The following is a 22,356-nucleotide window of genomic DNA, read 5'->3' as shown; positions in this document are numbered from 1 at the left end:
CTTGTTGTTCCTTTTTACTTGCATTCATTGGTTTGGTGTGAGAGGAGGATCAAGGCTGTCGTGAGACACAGCAGACGCTATTATGCTCCCAGATCCATGATCCATACTCTAATTCTTTTTTCATCGATTTCTAGAGGACTAAGTTATTGCTACCATATCCTCGATTGATGGTTGTTTGAATGAATGATTTAGTTTAGAACATTTTACTTTCTTGCTGTTTCAATTAGATTTCTTTTTCAAGCATTCATTTACTTGTGGGTTTTAAGCACTATATTGCAAAACATTACTCTTAAGTAAATAGCCGCCTCAGACAGAGTACACTCTTGAAATAAAAAGTCGTCCCTGGGTTGATAATTAATGTGAGGTAATTAGGAGTTCACAAGACACATTTTTATCGCTCCACAACAGCCTGCGTACTGGTAAAGGATTGCACCAATACAAAACCATTGTAAAAGGAGTCTCTAATTTGAAAGAAGATAGAGACATATTGCAGCAGGTGGTTTTCACCCACATTGGGTTTCCACCTTACACCTGGTGTTCTTTGGTGTGACTATCTGTTTTCTTTGTTCATACTCATTATTTTATGGTACTGACATGCAAAAATAATTCAAAGTATAAATAAGGAAGATTTATTAAAAGAACTTGATAATACTGATTCACCCCCCCTCTCAATATTATTTCCAACAATTGGTATCAGAGCAGGTCCTTCAGAGAAGCTTGATCGCTTGGAGGAAGATCATTCATCATGAGCAACTACGAGAGGGAAGCATCAATCAGGCCACCAATCTTTGATGGGACAAACTTCAATTATTGGAAGGTAAGAGTTACTGCCTATCTTCAATCTCTTGGTACAGAAGTTTGGGATATCATAGATACAGGCTACACTTTTCCTTCAGCTACTCCTACAGATTCGGCTGAGAAGAAGAAATATGAAACAAATGCTAAAGCAGTCAATACTCTGCTAGGATGCTTATCTCAAACAGAATTCGTAAAGGTTATGCAATATAAATCCGCAAAGGAAATATGGGACAAGACTGTCTTGAGCTATGAAGGAGATGAACAGGTAAAGCGTGCTAAACTTCAAACCCTCAGGATTCAGTATGAGAATCTCAGAATTTATAATGATGAAAGTGTGGCTAACTATTTTCTTCGGGTAGATGAGATTGTTAATTGCATGAAAAACTTGGGTGAAGAAATAAAAGAGGCTATTGTGGTTGAAAAAGTTCTAAGATCATTGTCCCCCAAGTTTGAATCTAAAGTGTCTGCAATGGAAGAAAAGGAAAATCTATGAATTCTTACTATGTCTCAGCTACATGGAATTCTAACTGCTTATGAAATGAGAAAGGGAGGTCCTTCAGACAGAAGAGAAGCTGCTTTCAAGGCTTCAGGCAAAGGAGACTATTATGAAGCAAGTCATGTGCCAGAAGAAGAAGAAGAAGAATCAAATTTTGTCAGAAATCTTCAAAGGGGTTCTGGAAGGTTCAGAGGTAAGTTACCTTTTAAATGCTTTGCTTGTGGAAGAGTAGGTCATTATGCTGCGAAATATCCTTATAAGGATAAAGGAAAGGAACCTGCTAGATGGAACAAGAAACATATTGCAAATAAGAAAAGCTACTACACGCATGAAGATAGTGATGGTCTATCAAATAGTGATGAAGATGAACGAGGTAATGACTATAAACTTTTAATGACATTTGAAGATGATGATTACATGGATGCTATAGATGTGGATAGCTTTTGTGAAGAAATTTCTAGACTCAAGACATGTATAGAAGAAAAGAATAGGATCATTGATACTCTACAACTTCAAATTGATGAAAAGGAAAAATATATTGAAAAGTTAGAAGGTGAAATTGTTGGTCTTAGAAAAGAGATTGAGAAAACAAAGGCTATTAATCTTAAGTTTGTCAAAGGATCTGAAACTCTGGATGAGATCATCAATGTACAACGTTCTCCTCTAAACAAGACAGGTCTGGGCTATAATGGAGAAACTTCTCAAGCATCCACCTCAAAAAGTTATCTTGATGCAGCAAGAAGAAATGAGCAAAGGCACAGTGGAGATCACAGGTAAAGCAGGGACCAATTACAAACAAATACTATCAGGCAAATCAGGGGCAATCCGTCTTAAGGATGAACAAAAGCTACAACCAGCCACAGGTAAAATCCTCTCAATTTGCTTCAAGAATGAATGACAATAGAAATTACAATCGTTTGGCCGGAAGATTGGATAACCGCAGAAGATTCTTCAATGGACAATACGTTTCTTGCCATAACTTTGGTCACAAAGCAACTCAATGTGTTGCATATAAAACGATCATGACTAGAGATGCTCAAAAACAAATAAGTATGACCGGGATTACAAAAAGGACCTATAACAACTTTTCGGTTCCTGAAAATGAAGTTGAATGTTCTATTTGCAATAACTTTAGTCATGAAGATTCTGAATGCAGGAGCAGGTTTCAGCAGACAAAGGAACAAGCCTCAAGCACCAAAACATGGAGAATAAAGGAACCACAAACAGAAAGATGTGGAATAGAATTTTATGCAGAGGGACAGGAAAATCTATGGTACATTGACAGTGGATGTTCGAAGCATATGACAGGTGATAAAGAAAAACTTGAATCATATTCTGCTCTAGAAAAGGGAAAGAAAGTTTCTTTTGGAAATGATACTCCTGCAACTATAAAAGGAAAAGGCACTGCTCAGTTAAAAGAAAAGGTCAAAGCTGGAAATGTTTTGTATGTTGATGGATTGAAGCATAATCTTCTGAGTGTCAGCTAGATATGTGATCAAGGAACTGAGGTGGTATTTAGAACAAATGGATGTTTTGTTCGTGATCTTGATACAGGTAAAACTGTGATCAAAGGTAAAAGAACTCCAAATAATCTATACATATTTGAAGAGGGACAACAACAATGCTATCTAAGCAACGATGATGAACACTGGTTATGGCACTGGAGGTTGGGGCATCTAAGCTTTTCACAAATAAGGAAAGCATGCAAATATTAGGCAGTTCGCGGTCTTCCAGATATCAAAATTCCAGACAACACCATATGAAAATCATGTCAGTTTGGAAAGCAAACCAAAACTAACTTTCCAGAGAAGGATGGATCAGCTAGCATGCCTCTTGAGCTTGTACATACAGATGTATGTGGGCCATTCAGGAAAAGGACACCCCGAGGAGAAGAATACTTGATATTATTCATTGACGATTTCTCCAGATTTGTCTGGTTAGGACTTATGAAGCACAAAGATGAAGCATTCGAAAAATTCAAATCCTTTAAAGCCTTGGTTGAAAATGAATTAGGATACAAAATTAAGTGCCTCAGATCCGACAGAGGTGGGGATTTTACCTCAAGTGAATTTTTCAATTTCTGCGAAGAACATGGGATAAGAAGAGAATTCTCTACAGCTAGAACTCCTCAGCAAAATGGAGTAGTGGAAAGAATGAACAGAACAGTCCAAAAAATGGCTCGTGCTATGCTTGATGAGTCTGGAACTCCCGCAACTTTCTGGGGTGAAGCTGCATATGTTGCGGTGGTTATTCTCAACAAAACAAATGTCTGGGTGAACAGCACTCAAACTCTTCATGAGCTCTGGTATGGTGAGACTCCTTCGGTAAAGCACTTCAAAATCTTTGGAAGCAAATGCTATATTAAGAATACTGATGAGCAACTTGGCAAACTTGAACCTAGAGCAGATGAAGGCATTCTTCTTGGTTAATGTCCACACAGCAAAGCATACAAGTGCTACAATAAAAGACTTGGAAGAATTGTTGACAGCATTGATGTAGTGGTTGATGAGAAGGGATACATTCCTAGGCAAGTAAATCATGAAGATATCGAAGAAGAAGAAGACTACCCTCAAAGACAGAATGATGAAGAAAAAGAACCTCAAGAAGAACCAGAGGAGCAGGTAAGGATAGAAGAGAAGACTCCATCCAGATATGTTTAGAAGAATCATCCAGAATCCCAGATTGTGGGGCAGAAAGAAGCAGGTGTACAAACAAGAAGAACAGTTGCAGAAGCTTCAAGCTATTTGGCATTACTCTCTTCCACTGAACCACAAAATGTGAAAGAGGCATGCAAAGATGAATGTTGGGTGAAAGCAATGGATGAAGAACTTGAGCAGATCGAAAAGAACAACACTTGGGAGCTGGTTCCTAGACCAAAGGATAAGAATGTTATAGGGACAAAATGGGTCTTCAAAAATAAATTGAATGAAAATGGAGAAGTAATTAGAAACAAGGCCAGACTTGCTTGTAAAGGGTATGCGCAGCAAGAAGGAATAGATTTTGAAGAAACCTTTGCTCCTGTTGTAAGACTTGAGGCCATTTGAATGTTCCTTGCTCTCTCAAGCTTTTAAAACTTCAAAGTATTTCAAATGGACGTGAAATCAGCCTTTCTGAATGGAGACTTGGAAGAAGAAGTATACATTGAGCAGCCAGATGGTTTCATTCTTGGAAATGATCCAAATCTTGTATACAGATTGAATAAGGCTCTCTACGGTCTCAAACAAGCTCCAAGGGCTTGGTACTATCATTTGGACAAATATCTTCATCAACAAGGTTTTTCAAAAGGATCCGCAGACAACAATATTTATATAAAAGTTGAAAATGACAAATTGCTCATACTTGTTGTGTATGTAGATGACATTATCTTTGGCAGCAATGAAGAAGCTATGAGTCAAAGACTTGCCTTGGTGATGCAGAAAGAATTCGAAATGTCCTTGCTGGGAGAACTGACATATTTTCTTGGTTTGCAAATCCAACAAAAGGAAGGAGGGATCTTTCTGTCTCAAACCGAGTATCTCAAGAAGATTTTGAAGAAATATGGCATGGAAGATGCAAAACCAGTATGTACACCCATGGTCATAGGATGTAGCCTCAGTGCAAATGATGAATCAACAGCAGTGCATCAACCAACCTACAGATCTATGATTGGAAGCCTACTTTATTTGACAGGTACCCGACCAGATATCATACATGTAGTGGGAATAGTTGGAAGATTTCAAGCAAATCCGAAGGAAACTCATCTTCAGGTAGTGAAGAGAATCTTTAAATATCTTCAAGGGACTCAAAATTATGGCTTATGGTATCCTAGAGATATAGATCTCACACTTCATGCTTATACAGATGCAGATTGGGCAGGAAGCGTGGATGATAGGAAGAGCACAAGTGGTGGTGCATTCTTTATGGGTTCCAGATTAGTATCTTTGTTCAGCAAGAAACAAAGTTCGATTGCCTTGTCTACAGCTGAAGCAGAATATGTTGCTACTGCATCTTGCTGCACTCAACTCCTTTGGATGATGCAGACCTTGCAGGACTTTCAAATCACTTGTACACCACCTATCTCCATCTTATGTGATAACACAAGTGCAATCAGCATTTCAAAGAACCTAGTCATGTATTCAAAGACCAAGAACATACCGATCAAGTATCATTTTCTCCGGGAACAAGTACTAGAACAAAAGGTCAAGTTGGAGTATGTTCCTTCTAAGGAACAAGTTGCTGATATACTCACCAAACCATTGCCTAGGGAGACCTTTGAATACCTCAGCCAAAAGCTGGGGGTTGTTGATGCATCATCTTGTTGAATCTCTTCTGATGGTTGGTTGTACGCAAGGTTCATTTGGGGTATATGCGTACATTTGCTGGGTTGCGGATTGGTTGAAGATCAAATGGCACAGGTTCAGGGGGAGCATATAATGCATTGTTGGCATTATGGAGGAACTACATCATGGATGCTGGTCTGAATATTGCTGCAATATGTCTCTATATCTTTCATGGTCATTTATGGTGTTTTGGTGGTGTATGGTTCTCATTTGCAGATCTGGTTTATAGTCAGGGGGAGCATGTTCTTAGGGGGAGCATAACCCTTTGCCCTTGATGTCAAAGGGGGAGAATGACGTTGAAGATTTTGAGGTTGCCATCAAGTCCAAAGGGGGAGATTGTTGGCATTATGATTCTGGTATGGCTCTATGTTACAGATGTTGTACTTCATGGCAACACCTGATCAGGCTCTCAAAATGTTGGAAATTAAGAAGTACGCAGGAGAACAGTTCAAAAGGTGCGTACGTGCAGGTACGCCGTGAAGGGACTGCGACCGCACACGCAGGTCACCCATTTAGAAGGTGCGTACCCCCAGTTCACTTACTTCAAGGTAGAGAAGCGCGTTCACGTGGGGTTTCCTATGTTTGGCCCGTGGTATTTAGCCCGCCGTTCTTGATTCTATGGTTTTGGCCCATGCTATTGTTTTATATTATTATTATTATTGAGCCCCATGTTTTTGGGCCCCTTGTATGGTATTGATCCATGATTTTAGGAAGATATTGCCTATATAAAGCAAAGGAGATCACTTGGCCAAGCATCTTTTGAAAATTGAATATCTGAAGATCTGAAATATTGGGTTATTGTTTTAAAAGCTTGATCTATATAAAACTGAAGTTGAAAGCGAATCTATGAAGGGTGATCTTTCAAGCGCATGATCAGATCTCGGCATCTGACGATCTGTAGCACACTGGTGGACTGCCAATTCGGCCCTCACCAGAGGTATGCAGGTGATTAACAGTGCAAGTGCTTGGGTACGCGACGTGATAACATCTGTGGGTGCGTGGCTGCAGTAGAAGTACGTGGCGCGATAGTATCTGTGGGTGCGTGCCTACAGTAACAGTACGCAGCGTGATTGAAGAAACAGTGCGTGAGTACGCGGTTCGGCAAAAGGGTCTCTGCGGCTATACGCAGGGGAGCAGAAGGTGAAGTGCGTACGCTCGCAGGCCAGAGAGAGAAAAAATGCGTATCTGTCTTAAGATATTTTGTTGGCTGACTTTTCTCTATTGATAAGGTCTTCTGGGTTTAGTTTACTGTTATTGTTGATCTAGTTACTGCAATTGACTGGGTGATTTACTTGTACTTGATGATCTCTTGATGTTTATGGATCTAGTTTGAAAATTTATGAAAAGTGATCCTTGAATGAAAAGAAGTAGGGGGTTGTAGCTCCCTTCCAGGAGAGACTGGAAAACGAGAGAGAGTTGTAGCTCTCTGCAGGTTGCAGCCTGCGTACTGGTAAAGGACTGCACCAGTACAAAACCATTGTAAAAGGAGTTTCTAAATTGAAAGAAGATAGAGAAATATTGCAGCATGTGGTTTTCACTCACATTGGGTTTCCACCTTACATCTGGTGTTCTTTGGTGTGACTATCTGTTTTCTTTGTTCATGCTCATTATTTTATGGTATTTACATGCAAAAATAATTCAAAGTATAAATAAGGAAGATTTATTAAAAGAACTTGATAATACTGATTCACCCCCCCTCTCAGTATTATTTCCAACAATATTTTCTATACTAATCCACTTGTAAACACCATAAATGCTTGTTCCACAAATTGATCTAAATCTTGGCGGCAGGCCCCTAAGATATATAAAATCGGAATGGATCTTCATGGCGGAGGCCCCCAAGGTCTAAAAAATTGAAATTCTATAAAAAATAAAGAACACACAGTAAATAAAACCACAAAGAGACATTTTTTATTAAGATACAAATTAACTGTAATAGGTACATTGTGGTGGACAAACTATCCTTTTACAAAATGTTACTTGTTACTTCTAGTCTTTTTCTAGTTACAATACCATGGTTAAATTCCATGTGTGGGTAATACCAACAGTAAATGAATAGAATCAGTAGACGCCACTTACAATATCATGGGTGGATGCCACTTATAATACCAGACATAGATTCCATAAGTGGATGAATACCATGGGTGGATAAATACCATGAGTGAATGAATACCATGGGTAGACGCCACTTTCCATTCACATCACAGACGCACCAATTAAGGAAATATAAACACTACAACACAATAATATATAATCAACCACACATGATGACTATGTCACAAACTCATTTTAAATATTCTAGGAACTAGGTTACAGCACTGTTGAAGACAAAAATTATTCCTTTTTGCCATCATCCTTAAACTCCATTTCCTCCCTTTTTGACCATACAAATCTCAAGAGGTTGTTAGATTAAAAGGTTATAGGAAAAAGAAGATAGTTAATCATATTTTATTCATAGATTCATTGGTTCCTTATTATTTTATTTAATATTTGCATAAGCTACTGAATTGTGTGGATTCTACAGCTTACCTGAAGAATCTATAGGTTCTGAAACATCAGTTGAGGAAAAAAATGTATGGATTAGTAGATGAAGACTAGCATAATGATATCCACCTATTCCCATGATCCAGAAATATGATAAGGATACCATATGAGCAGGTCAACGTGGAAGTCAACCTAGCAGAAAAGGAGCCAAAGAGGAATCAAGCGAGTGAGGATATTGATGATAAGGATGAATCTGATATTTTTTCTCCTGATTTTCTTCTCTAATAGAAACTCATGAAGAATCGTTATTTCATGTAATCTTATGTTAATTTTAGATCTTTTGTTGAGTAGGATAGGCTTAGAAATCTCCAAAAAATTTAATGAAGGAGGTTATAAAACCTGCCTCTCGGCACGACGATCAGAGTCTGATTATTGTTTGAAATACTCTTTGCAATTATTAAAGTGAGTTTGTTATTCCACTTTCTTGTTAATTTAAATAAGTGTTTAATATATATTGATCTCTATACCTGCACTCACGAGAGGCCCCCCTGGGAGCTGTAAGGTTTCATTTCGTTTCTAGTTAAAATTTCAGTTTTGTAGCATTAAATTATCATAGTGAGTCTTTCGTAGCATTAATTTATGATGGTTAATATTTTAGTTTTGATTTTCAAAGAATTCTTGTAATAGTGAGGATAGAGTTTGTAATATATTTTTCTAAATATTTCTTTCATATATCTAATCATTTCTTTGTGTGAGGGATGAAGAAAATAATCAAAAGGGATCTATTATGCACATGTAAATTTTGAAGAGTAGAACCATTTAATTTTGTATTGATATTAGAAGCATCATTTCTTTCAAGGTTGTATCATTGTGTTTTATATATGCCGATGTGATATTCTATTTCTGCACTAAATATTAGTTTTGCTTTTATTAGTGAGAAGTAGCTCTAGATTTTCTAGTGCGATATTTTATTTATGTACTAAAGATTAGTTTCAGTTTTATCAGTGTCAAGTAGATTTATATTTGTTAATATGATATTTATCTCAACATCTAATATTAGTTTTATTTTTGTCAAGTGTGATACTCTTCTTTCATGTAAGAGTGAGAATCTTTTTATTTTTAGTGATCCTTATGTGCATAAAAACATCTGATTCAATTTAGAAATTTCTAACCTAATAAAGAATCCTAGCACAAATGGTGCACATAAACCTCATCAATTTAGAAGCCCTAGTTGATAATTTATGAAGTAATTTAAGTTGAATTAAATTACCAAACATTTTTGCACCGTTTTCGAGGAAGTCTATATAGGAATTTTTTTTAGCAGTCTTTTCATTAAAAAAATTGATAAAAATGATATTTATGCATAAGGAAAGAGATTCTAGGGGTAGGTTTATAAGTAGATGTAGGAGTTCAATTCCAAAATCACAACTCACCCCACCATGATCTCATAGTTCCACACCATCCATTGAAACTCATATTCCATCATTGGCAGGTAGAATTAGACTTCCTGAAGTACATATATCTGAGATCCAACTGAAAGATTCATCAATGTTTTCTACTGAAGCCCTAGTAGACGAACCTAAACCCCCAACATAATGAGTAATATTTATATTTTATACTGGAGAACCAATTCTAGGAAAATAATTAGAAGTCCCTAGTGAAGAAGAAGAAGAAACTTATTTTACATTGATAGAAGAACCAAAAGAGGAGATAAAAAATCCAAATTAAGTACTCTATATTAGCTTTGAGTAATCTACAATGGAAGTGGAAGAAGAAGTAAATAATGTGAAGGATGAAAATATAATTGGAGGTGGAAGAGGTGGAAGAGGTACAAGAGGAAATAAAGGAGGAGGTAGAGGATATCTAGAACCTTTTGGGTTTCCTATCTTAGATGAAGATAACACAATTACAATGAAGAATATATCACCCTCCATTCTCCCTAATTTCCATGGAGTAATACATGAGGATCCTGAAACATTTCTTTTTGAGTTTGAAGTCTTCTATAGATCTTATGAGTATTTGCTTGATTCTCAAAAATTGAAATTGTTTCTAGTCACTCTTAAAGGTATCACACTTAAATGGTTTATGAGATTAGGAACACATACCATAAGAACATAGGAAGAAATGAAAAATGTGTTCTTAGAAAAATACAAATATTATTGTATGCCCCATAACCTTAAAGGTGAATTCTTTAAAATGATGCAAAAAGAGGATGAAACTCTTGAAGATTTATTTGAAATATTTGCTTATAATGTTAAAAGGGCTAAGATGCATAATCTAGCTGAAGAAACTCTGAAATCTCTTTTTATAAAATCAATTAGATATGAGTGGATAGATATTCTCAATTTAATGGGTAAAGGAGATGTTTCTCAGTTATCATTAAGAGAAATTTTTGAATTATGTACACACATTTGAAGAGGAAAGGCTAGAATCAGGAAAAATCCAAGAGACCCTGTTATGTCTAGGATTAATAAATATGCAACTGGGACAATAAGTAGAGCATAAATATGAAATTTTCTTCACAAATTTAAAACATATATCTTAGGGAGTATTAGTGAACAAATAGATACCCTTATGATTCAAAAAAAGAAAAAGGTTGAATATGTTGCATTACCAATTTTTTGTCCTAACTGTAGAAAGAAACATGCTCTAATAGAATGTCCTCTTGATACCATGGAAATATTTATTATCTGTGTAGAAATTCATATCAAAAAGGAATGGTCTTCAATTCCTAGACATAAATACATCTTTAAAAATGAAGTTGAAGCAAGCCAAGCTGAGTCACTGTGTTTTATTTGTAAAAGACCATGTTCACTACAATAGATGAATATGGTACAGGGTCTTAATCCTCAATACCAATCATTTTCACAACCTCAAAACAATTGGAATACTCCAATTCCTGGCAAAATTCACCAACTCAAAATTTATTATGGACACAAGGTTGGAAGTATCCTACTAGGAATCCTTAGTATAATAAATTTCAACAACCCTTTATTCCACATAACCCTCCATATTATCCTCGTAAATCAAACTCCTTTCCACAATCTCAAATTCAAACTCAACCTTTTAATCAACCACTTCCATTACCATGCACATCATACCCCAAAAAAACCAATCAACTACCTACTCATCCACTTCTAAATATGAATAATAAAAATTCACAACCTGGTTATAATATAGAAGGTTAGGATTTGAAAGCTTGCATGATAAATCCAATAGATCTAAATAATTTCCAGCTTGGATCTCGTAGAGTTTTGGAAAAGAAGTTACCATTTGTTGTTATTCAATAATATGGAGAGGATGAACCCCTTGAAAAGAAACATCTCTTAATCAAGAGGAAATTCCTCGAAAAGAGAGAACAATATACATGATACCTCAATAAACTCAAATCCCATTGCAAAACAACCTTCTATTTCTATTCAAAATCCAACTTTTCCTAAAAGTCTAAAAATTGACAAAGGAATAGAAAAACAAAGTATGTTGTCTAAATATGATATGTTAGATGAATTGAAGAATGTTTGCATCAAAACTCATTTGTTACAAGATATAAGGGAATTACTAATATTTTCAAAGACAATCAAGGAGTTAAACATTAAAAACCAAGGAAGAAAAAGAAAAGAAGTTAAAAAAATTTAGTTATTTGGAAAAATTGAAAATATTATGATGGGAAAACCAATAGTTCAGAAATATCTAGATCTAGGTAGCCCCTTGTAAAAAAACACATTAATGGTGTTGAGTTTCCAAACACTTTTGGTTTGTAGGGCGCTGACCCAGGTTCAGAGGTGATTTAGCCAAACAAATCCCGATACTACTGGCCCTTTCAGCAACAGTCCAAGGAGCGTGGACTGAGGTCTCACCCGAAGTAATATGGGAGGGTGCTAGAACAATTTTTCCCCACCCTAGAGATGTTTGATGATTTTCGGTGGTCTGTAGTTTGACCCTGCGCATATGTCGCTACGCACACCTATCGGTACCTTGTAGCCTACGATGTTGCCTTCACGCAACCTACTCAGGGCTCGATCCACACTATTACCCAATCCCTTACTATTAACCTGATCACTTAGCTTATGTGTAGGTGTTTAGTTATACTTAACAATGTTCGTCATTTATATAAGTGCGCGCGATAAATAAAATAGTACAATTACAAAAGATATCAACCATATAATAAGTCAAAATAGATACACAAGATTATGAATCAAACTTCTCATTATTATCTCTTTCCCTAGTTACAGAGCCGACTCTACCCTGCACACTCAGCTGCAGGGGTCCGTGCACTCAGCTGCAAACTCTACTAGGCCTCTGTGCACTTAGCTGCAGAGCCTCTTCGTACTACTATGTTATAGACATTTTTGTGCCTTACAGCTCTAAGCATGAAATTTCCATAATCCAAGGGATCCAAAGTCCCTAAAAGTGTTGTTCCTACCCCTAAAGGAACAAGGTCAACCAATTACAGCTTCTCCCAGAAGTTCTCCACCAGAAACTGCTCAAAAACAGTCAAATCAGGATCATTTTAGCTGCTCCACTAGCTACCTGCATCACATAGCACCCTAGTAAACTAGCTAGGTGCGTTGCAACGCACCTAAATGCACTACTAGGGTGCGCTGAGCGGGAATGACAAATGGCAGTGTCATTCCGCGAGGTGGACAGACAATGGAAGCTTCCAAAACCTTCCTCAATGACACTTGCCTCACTGAGTTCGACCAAGGATGAGTAAGAGGCTCTCAGTCTCCAAGTGGAAGCAAGAACTGACAGAGAGAGGCCACAAGTCAAATCATAAGCTGACTCATCCTCTCTGCATACATCTATATATGGATCCCTCATCCCAGAGATCCAGAGGCTGGAATTTTGTACTTTGCAGAGAATTGTTGTTGGTTTTGAGATTGAGATTAGTGCATTGGGTGATTTATGCTTTGTTGGAGGTGAAGAAGGGATTCCTTTGCTGGGAGGTAGATGCTGGATCGGGACTCACTTGGTTGTATCTCCTCCTGGATCTTCTTGTTATATCAATAAAACTATTTGAGTTTCTCCTACATGCTTGTGTATCAATGATGTTTTGTTATATTTGCATGTTTAGCTTAAATCTGATCCTAAGCTATTTATGAATGTAAATCTATGTCTTTGTGTAGTTTTCCTCTTCTGTGATCTTGCAGGAACTTGGTGAAGCTGGGCAAGTAAGGGAGTAGGTAGCTGGAAGCTATCAAAGAGAAGAGAGATTGGATCAAAGCACTAGCGAAATACACAGGTTGGTTCATCCTATTCCTCTGCGTTTACAATTCATAAAGAAGAATACGAAAGTAGTTTTCCTTGTTTGTTGCTAAGGCACTATCACACCTTAGTGGGATAGGGGCGTTCTGAGTAGACACTTTTCCCACCAACAAAATGGCGACTCCGCTGGGGATCGTGTCTAGTTAGTTTATTTGTGTTTCTCTTGTTGTTTGTTTCATAAACACAGAAGTAGCAATCGAACTGCATTTGCCATTATCAAATGCAAAGTAGACACCTGCTACTTCAATCCACTCACTGGATTTGTTTATGATTTGAATAGCTGATTCACAAATGATCTGATGACCCTTTGTGATAGCTCTTAGTCCTCCTTTAAATCATCCCTCTGATTGTACCTTACTAATTGCTTTTACTCGGCCAAAATCCATAGATTAAACTGCAAACCGTGACCCAGAACCCAGATAGAAGTCTCGTTTCTGCCCCAGCGCAGGCTCTGTGAAGAGGTTCTGCATTTCAACGCAGGTCCCGAGAGGGCTACCTGTGCTGCAATTCAGTTTCTCTGTGCAACAGGTGCGCTGATCAGCCTTTGCCCTATGCAGCTGAGGTTCTTTGCCTCATTTTGTCCAGTTTTATCTCTGATTTTTGCAGCCTGTTATTAGTGTGTGTACCTGTCTGAAAACCCCTTTTATTTGCCTTAATTCCACCTCCTTTGTACAAAAAGACTTTAGATGTTCTTTGTGTGTTTGTTACATCATTTACAGTTTTCCATTGAAAAGTAGAATAGTAATACTATCGTCCTTGGATTTAGATCTGTCGTAAGTGTCGATTTTGATCTTAGGAGAAAGGTTGTTTGTTGTTGACAGTTGATTATACCTTTTACTTTTACCTTTGGTTTGAATTTTTCACTTTCTAGTGTCGAAACAAGTGTTTATTTCAAAATCATACAGTGTCGTAATCTTCTCTACCTTTTTGATTTCGAAAAGAAGCTTGTTTATGATTTTCACTTGAAAGCAAATTCAGATTTGTACATCAACTTTCTTTTTAGGCATCAATATTAAGAAAGTGAAAACAAATACATGCATATGTGCATTTTCATATTGATAGTTTGTATGGCTTGATTTAGGAAAAGTGCATTTACAGTGTGCTCTTTGCTCTTTGAGAAAAGATTGTGTCTTTCTTTTCCCCTTGTAGCTAGGATTTTCATTGTTGAAAAGAGATAAAAGATTTGCTTATCATATTCAGATTGCATTTAGGAATTACATCTATATCTCGTGGTGATCCCAAAAGGCAAACTTCTAAGAAAGATCAACTTAAAATAAATTGAATGAATCTAACAACGCTTTGGAACTTAACGCACAACATAGAGGTCTAGGCTAGAGACGTGTTCCGGCGTCGTAAAACCTGGTAATTGTTGTCCTCACTGATGGTTGGGTGATTCCTCCACTGTGAGACGATAAGTTCCAGTATGCACTTGTGCTCCCACATACCATCGAGTATATATTGGGAGACCCCTATAGGTTTAAAACCTTTTATCCATAGGAAGCCGTGTCGGCCGCCCTACTGATTGCAATGCACCGAACACAACATTCGGGAAGATTGACTGCCGTACCATAAAACGTATTCTACAGTTTTGTGATTGGTTTGGCACACCCTCTACCTAGATCTCCAGAGCAGTCCCTTTCGTTCCTTTTCAGACTCCTTAACAGAAAAGGTCCATTTGAGCACTTGTCACTTCAGGCTCATTAAAAATCGAATGAGACTAGAGTCATCTTTTGTTTTTTCTCGACTCTTTAAAATTGAAAAAACAAGTTGTGTCCAAGCGTCGTAAAATTTATTTTAAACGGAATATTTATGCCCTTTTCCTACATTGATCTTAGGTTGAGAAAATGGAGTCTACCAATCAAGGAATTCCCCTTGGTGGAAATCCTAGTCCCTTCTCCTCTTGGGGAGATGTTGGTGCACCCCATATGGCCACATTGTCGCTTCCAGAACTGACAATTGGCTTGCCATTTTGGCTCTTCTCAACCAATGTCATTCAGGACACCACTATTCCTGAACAACCGAATCAGCAGTTAGACCAGTCCAGAGTTACCCACCAACCTTCTACTTCCTCTAATTCTTCCTCTTCTCCTTCCTCTTCGCTTGATGGGGCTGGCAAAGCCAAAAGTCAAGTCCCTAAGGAGAAGAAGGAAAAGAAGAAGAAAGAGAAAAAGAAGAAGGAGCCAAAAGCGAATGGGGGCAAACGAGTGTCATCTAACGAAAATCCACACACTGCACCAACCAGGCCTAAATCGCCATGTGTCATTTGCAAGGGAGACCACTTTCACAGAGATTGTTCTTGCATCCCTTGGATACTAAGGGACTGGTCTCCCCGTTTGCACAATCTGGTGTCGTCAACCTCTGATGGCCATGTTGAAAGCACACCATCAACTAGCGAAAGTGAAGCCCCAGGACAAAAAGGGAGAACTAGATCTCCCTGTAAATTGTGCGAAGGTGATCACGCCATCCACCGTTGTCCCTTCTTAGACGAAGCTAAAAGAGTTTTGGATGATCGTCCGGTTTCACCGTTACGACTTCCTCCTGGATATAGAAAACTCTTGTCGAGTCCTTTGTGAGTTGAGAATCCAGCTCGCCCGCTCATGTGGTCAGCTGAAGCGCCTGTCATTGAAGATGGACCAAATGAATCCATACCCGACGAAACTCAAAAGGTCGAGGCGGCAGTCGACCTGGTCTTGCCTTCAGAGGTTTTATCTTCGAATGACACAGTCACTGAAGAGAACAAGGATGACACCATCCAAATTCTCTTCATCAACACAGACACCGACGAACACGGGGGCAACCTACCCATTCCTTTACCGCAGGAAGGAAGTTTGTCAGAGTCGTACCTGGCCGTCTACTCGGTCCCACCTCCAAGAAACCTAGTTGTCTCCTTCGACTAGAATCAACTAGGCAGACCCCGTTTACCAGCAAGCATACCATTCAGAATTATCGTCCAAATATATAGAATGGTCATGGCTGGTACCATCATAGATGAGGGGGCTTCTGTGAGTATCCTTTCCTATACTACTTGGAAAGCGCTTGGTTCACCATCGCTTTTGCCTGAGATGAGAAATCTGACAAGCTTTGATAAAGGAACCAGTCAACCTTTAGGGAGCCTCCCCAATGTGCCCATAACATTGAAAGGGAAGACAGTTCAAATGAATGTAATGGTCGTTCAAGGACCCTTGGATTATAACCTACTCCTTGGAAGAGACTATATTTATTGCATGGGAGCCATCGTCTCCTCACTCTTTAGAGTAATGTGTTTTCCGCACGAAGGAAGAGTGGTCAAGCTCGTGGACCAGCTTTCATTTCCGGAATCACGCATTGCAAATAGTCATATACCATCCCTAAATGGTCTCTTCACGCAAGAAATGTCTCAACCCACGGCCCGTCCTCCCGATGAGCGCGAGTAATTCGGAGGGATATGACTGGAACCCAGGGGGCATGCGTCCTGGTCTGCTTCGGTAGGAAAACTTCGGGTATAGGGTAGGTTTCCGCGGGAGAATATGACTAGTTTGTACCCCGTCTGTCAGTGGAAGAGGGGTTATTCTAGAATAATATTCTCTTGTCAAAGTTATGTGTGTGGTGCTCGTTGTCACTCACCTTTGTTTCTCTCGATAGACATCGCCGAGGAAGTGTTTCATTTGTAACGCGAATGAGGCAATCTTTGGTAACCTGAAAGAGGTAGGCCTTTCCTGATAGGACAAATGTTTTGTCTGCAAATTGAGGGGTAACCTTGAAATCGTATTTTATACCTGGGGGCATGCAAACCTTTTGGAGTGCAAGCAAGGGGCGACTATTTATTTTTTAAATTTTTAGGTCCTCCCTTTAAACCCGTAGGCTAACCCTTTAAACTCGTAGGATTAGTCATTTCCTAACTTGCATAAAGAAAGGATGTGGGGCAAAAATCTAAATGTTGCCGTCTTATATGAGACATTCTTATCATATGATTGGATTATCGAGTAGTTTTAGCACATAGTTCAAGCTCGTTAAAAAATAAACATAAGACCGGGCAAGTGTTTCAATCCGCATTTAAGCTCGTTAAATAATGAACTATCCTCCGGTAAATAACCACCGTGAATGTAGCATTATCAGCCATTAAAGCCTTGGTCGTGTTTGCACCGTCACCTCCACTTTTCATTGGCCGATCATTCACCTCCATTTGATTGTTTACCGATTTTGAGGAACACCTGCGAAGAGTGATTTCACTAGCCATCCTTGTGACACTGCCGTGCTTGGAAAATTCCAACCCTCAGTTGCTACCCATTTTATCACTCGTTCCTCAAAAGACGAGTCTTCTTTAAGCTCTTTTCATCTGACTCGTAAAACATGAAAAGATTGCCGAGTTTTGGCCTTCCAGCTCGTTAAAGCGACCGGAAGTGCTATCCCTCCTCTAGATTTTAATCTTTTTGGACCTGAGGGATTATTGCACAAAAATATCGAGCGCTTGTGTTGTTCTGCTCGTTAAAACTATCGAAAATTCATCCCTTCTGTATTGTTTTATACTTTTTCGGACTTAAGGGATTAGATGACGAAAAAGGAATTTCGGAGTTACCTTTACGTACCTTTTCAGACTCTCTAAAAATGAAAAGGACCGAGTTATCTTTGTCGTTAAACTCGTTAAAAACATTAATAGCGACAAACTTGTCTTTAGACGAGAACGAGTTTCACTATCGCTAGGCTCGTTAAAACATAGCGATGGGTTTGCCCAAAGGGAAAATTATAGAACAAGCATATGTTATCCTCCTCAAGCTTGACAAAAATAAAGAGGTACTGGTCAGCAATGACTGGGGAAAAATTGGGAAGAAACTCTAAGAATCTTTATTGGTAGCAAGTCGCTCTTGAACATGACACTTCCACTCCGTGCCTGAGTCGGGTTGGGTTGTTTCATTTACCGGTCACATCACCATGGTCACGCCATACCATCCACATTTGGGGTAAATGCTACCAATCCATCACATAAGTGTCGCCGACATGTTCAAGAGAAGTCATCTAGAGAAGTCACCCGTGTTCCATCCACTACCATACATTATACTTCATTCCTTCATGGCCGCCATCCTGAACCATATATCATCAGATCGTTTTCACCTCCATCAAAATCATTTGCTCCGTTCTGTGTCATTGATGTGGGATTCATCAAGGCCCTCCTTTGACGGATCGCTTCTTGTCGACATCAGCTCATTATTCGAGAAGTTGATCTAGGAACACCCCATTCAGTACTTTGAAGCTTGGATACCTCAATGGCAAGTTTCTCACTTCCGGCGACAGGTATACATCAATGACCTTCGACCGAAAGATTTTGCGTGGTTTTCGACGCCAAGTCCTTTATTCACACCAAGTGAATTGTACTACAGTACCTTGAGGGTCATCATCCTTATTGGTGATTCCTCTCGCGCTTGTTAACAGTTTACATCATCGACTGGTAATCAAGCGATGTCTTGCCATGTTCGACTTCAAAACATTTCTCACATGGATCAACTTGTACTTCGAGTGAAGATCGGATGAGATTGAAGACCCCAGATCTAGTTTCATCCATCCAGGCTGTGATATATATTCAGGAAAAATAAAAACATTGACATGTACAGCATTGCAGCACAGATAATCATCCTACCCAAAGGATGATGACTTCATCAGAATCATCAGTCTACCATCAGACGATTGTTTGTCCTATGTACATAAAAAATGAATTTATAAAGCTGAGCATGGGAATGCCCGCCTCAGCTAGATCATGAAAATAGTATGAAAATAATGTATTGTATTGTGTCTTATTACAGGTCTCCTCCCAGCATTGAAAGAACTTCGAATCCTCCTAATAAAGCATTTCACTCGATAAACGGCCTCATACTTTAGGGGGCAACTGTTATAGACATTTTTGTGAATTACAGCTCTAAGCATGAAATGTCCATAATCCAAGGGATCCAAAGTCCCTAAAAGTGTTGTTCCTGTCCCTAAAGGAACAAGGTCAACCAATTATAGCTTCTCCCAGAAGTTCTCCACCAGAAACTGCTCAGAAACAGTCAAATCAGGATCATTTCAACTGCTCCACTAGCTACCTGCGTTGCATAGCACCCCAGTACACTAGCTAGGTGCATTGCAACGCACCTAAATGCACTACCAGGGTGCGCTGAGCGGGAAATGACAAATGGCAGTGTCATTCCGCGAGGTGGACAGAAAATGGAAGCTTCCAGAATCTTCCTCAATGACACTTGCCTCACTTAGTTCGACCAAGGATGAGTAAGAGGCTCTCAGTCTCAAAGTGGAAGCAAGAACTGACAGAGAGAGGCCACAAGTCAAATCATAAGTTGACTCATCCTCTCTACATACATCTATATATGGATCCCTCATCCCAGAGATCGAGAGGCTGGAATTTTGTACTTTGCAGAGAATTGCTGTTGGTTTTGAGATTGAGATTAGTGCATTGGGTGATTTATGCTTTGTTGGAGGTGAAGAAGGGATTCCTTTGCTGGGAGGTAGATGCTGGATCGGGACTCACTTGGTTGTATCTCCTCCTGGATCTTCTTGTTATATCAATAAAACTATTTGAGTTTCTCCTACATGCTTGTGTATCAATGATGTTTTGTTATATTTGCATGTTTAGCTTAAATTTGATCCTAAGCTATTTATGAATGTAAATCTATGTCTTTGTGTAGTTTTCCTCTTCTGTGATCTTGCAGGAACTTGGTGAAGCTGGGCAAGTAAGGGAGCAGGTAGCTGGAAGCTGTCAAAGAGAAGAGAGATTGGATCAAAGGACTAGCAAAAGACACAGGTTGGTTCATCCTATTCCTCTTCGTTTACAATTCATAAAGAAGAATACGAAAGTAGTTTTCCTTGTTTGTTGCTAAGGCACTATCACACCTTAGTGGGATAGGGGCATTCTGAGTAGACACTTTTCCCAACAACATACTACGACCCACATCACTTGTACCTTTACTCTATGCTCGGTATCTTCTTCACTCCATCCATTTTCAACTTCCTTCTATCTAACTACTTTAAATCTTAGAGCCTCACTCTATTTATACAATCCCATGGTCCACGGACCATGGGTAGGCCAACACTACATTCTAAACTTAGGGCAAACAACCCTATGACTCTAACGTACAATTTGCACTCGGCGCCCGCAATTCGCGGAGTCTTTACAGCAATAGTACTCAAAACTTGGGCTTCGAGCCCCAAAACATGCTGTGGGGGGATTCCATGCCCAACAAACACATTAATTGATTTAGGAGCTGTTAACACCCAGGTTATTCCCTTTGACTCCCAAGGGAATACGGCCGGGGTAACAACTAACCAATCTTTGGATTACAACTTCTAGCCAAACTGTAATCAGAGAGGGCTGTCTCTTTAAGGTTTGTCTCTGTTTTGTGAAGATTTTAGGCTAGTTATGAATTCAGGGTTTGGTTGTATGTTTTGGTTGAGGGATGTCTTCTGTAGCTAAGGTGGAAATCCTCAGATAGTTCTAGTCCATTGGGCAATGGAGTCTGTGGCTACAGGTTGTCTAAGGGATTGAGTTGAGTTGCTGAAACTGCAGGGCCATTTAAATACATCATGAAACAAAATTGAGATTGTGAATATGAAGTGTGTTTAACCCGTGAAAAGCAATTAAGAATTTTCCACTAAGCTGGGGTGTAAGAAAGAGATATATTGCACAGGAGCAAACTTGAATTCCTGAAACAACAATCGTTGTGAAAGATATAGTTTGGAGGCGCAGCAGTTAAGAATTACACCTTATGACTATAACTGAAGAAAAACATTTATAACAGCATAGATTGAGTTCAGGGTATTCTGTGAATAAATCCTGGAACTATTCTTTTTCTTTGCCATTAACTATGAGACACAGGGACATGAATGAGCTATGAAAAGATAACAAAACACATAACAAAGAGTTTTTAAGGAGAACTTATTGTGCCATGAAGTACGCAGGAATCCTGTAACTTTCTGCAAAACACCAGAATGCCTCAGATAACACAGAGCTTTGGAAATTCCATCACTTTTGTACTAATACTCTGAAAAATTTACAGCATAAGAACTCTTGAAGAGAAATCAACAACAACCCCTGCAAACTTATGCGAGGGGGAATATATACCAACGGTCATACAAAATATCTGAAGCGTTGAGTCATCTGAGAAATAAATATGTTCACCAACTTGTACAGAACAACAGATAAGAAGTTATTACAGCTTTGAATACAACATAAATGCTCTTCAATTCTGTCAGAAGACTTTTTGACCTTTGGAGGCCACTGAGTCGGTTGAATGTTCTATTATAAATGCTGGATGACGTGTCTTTGTGGCTCTGTCCTCCTGTAGCTTTTCGGCCCTGTCACCTGTAGCTGTCAGTGCTGCTTTAGTGGCCGAATAGTTTTGCTGAGTTGGCTCAGCCCATTCTTCTCCATGCATGCTAATTTTATCAAAATTTTCCTGTGTATGATAACTTATATATTTAAATGAAAAAACTTGAATACAACCTCTGGTTTACAGTATTAACTGTATCATTTTGGTCTAGAATTCCTGTGTGGGAAATTGATGTCTCAGGATTGCCTCTAGAGTCTCATCTGCCTCTGTGTATTTGTATAAATTTGGAGGCACTTCAAACAAATGTTGGATCTCATTCATGATGAAAAATAGGTTCTCAACCCTGTTGTAGAGACTCTGCCCTGATGCTGGCCCTGATTCTTCTGAAGTGATGGGTCTTTCTGTAATCTGATTTGTAGCAAAAGTGTTGACCCTTTTGGCATAATGTTCATGGGAAAGTAGTCTTCCTGCGCTGTTCAGTAAGCTAGGAAGACCTCTGTTTTGCAATGCCACAAATTTGTCCGTGAACTTATTAACCTCTATCTGCATGTCTTGGATTCTTCTTTCCAGTGTTTGTACCAGGTTTCTTAGTGTGAGGACCCTCTTTATCAGCTGGATGGTTTCAGTTCTACTGGAGATTGCCATTGCTGCCAGCTGAGCACTTGTTCTGTTATTAAGCACATTAATCATTCTATTGGCAACC

Source organism: Pinus tabuliformis, chromosome 2_2 (genome assembly GCF_031772625.1).
Source record: "Pinus tabuliformis cultivar Carrire ecotype Pingquan chromosome 2_2, CPIR1, whole genome shotgun sequence".
NCBI classification, from domain to species: Eukaryota; Viridiplantae; Streptophyta; class Pinopsida; order Pinales; family Pinaceae; genus Pinus; species Pinus tabuliformis.
This window is presented reverse-complemented; position numbering follows the sequence as displayed.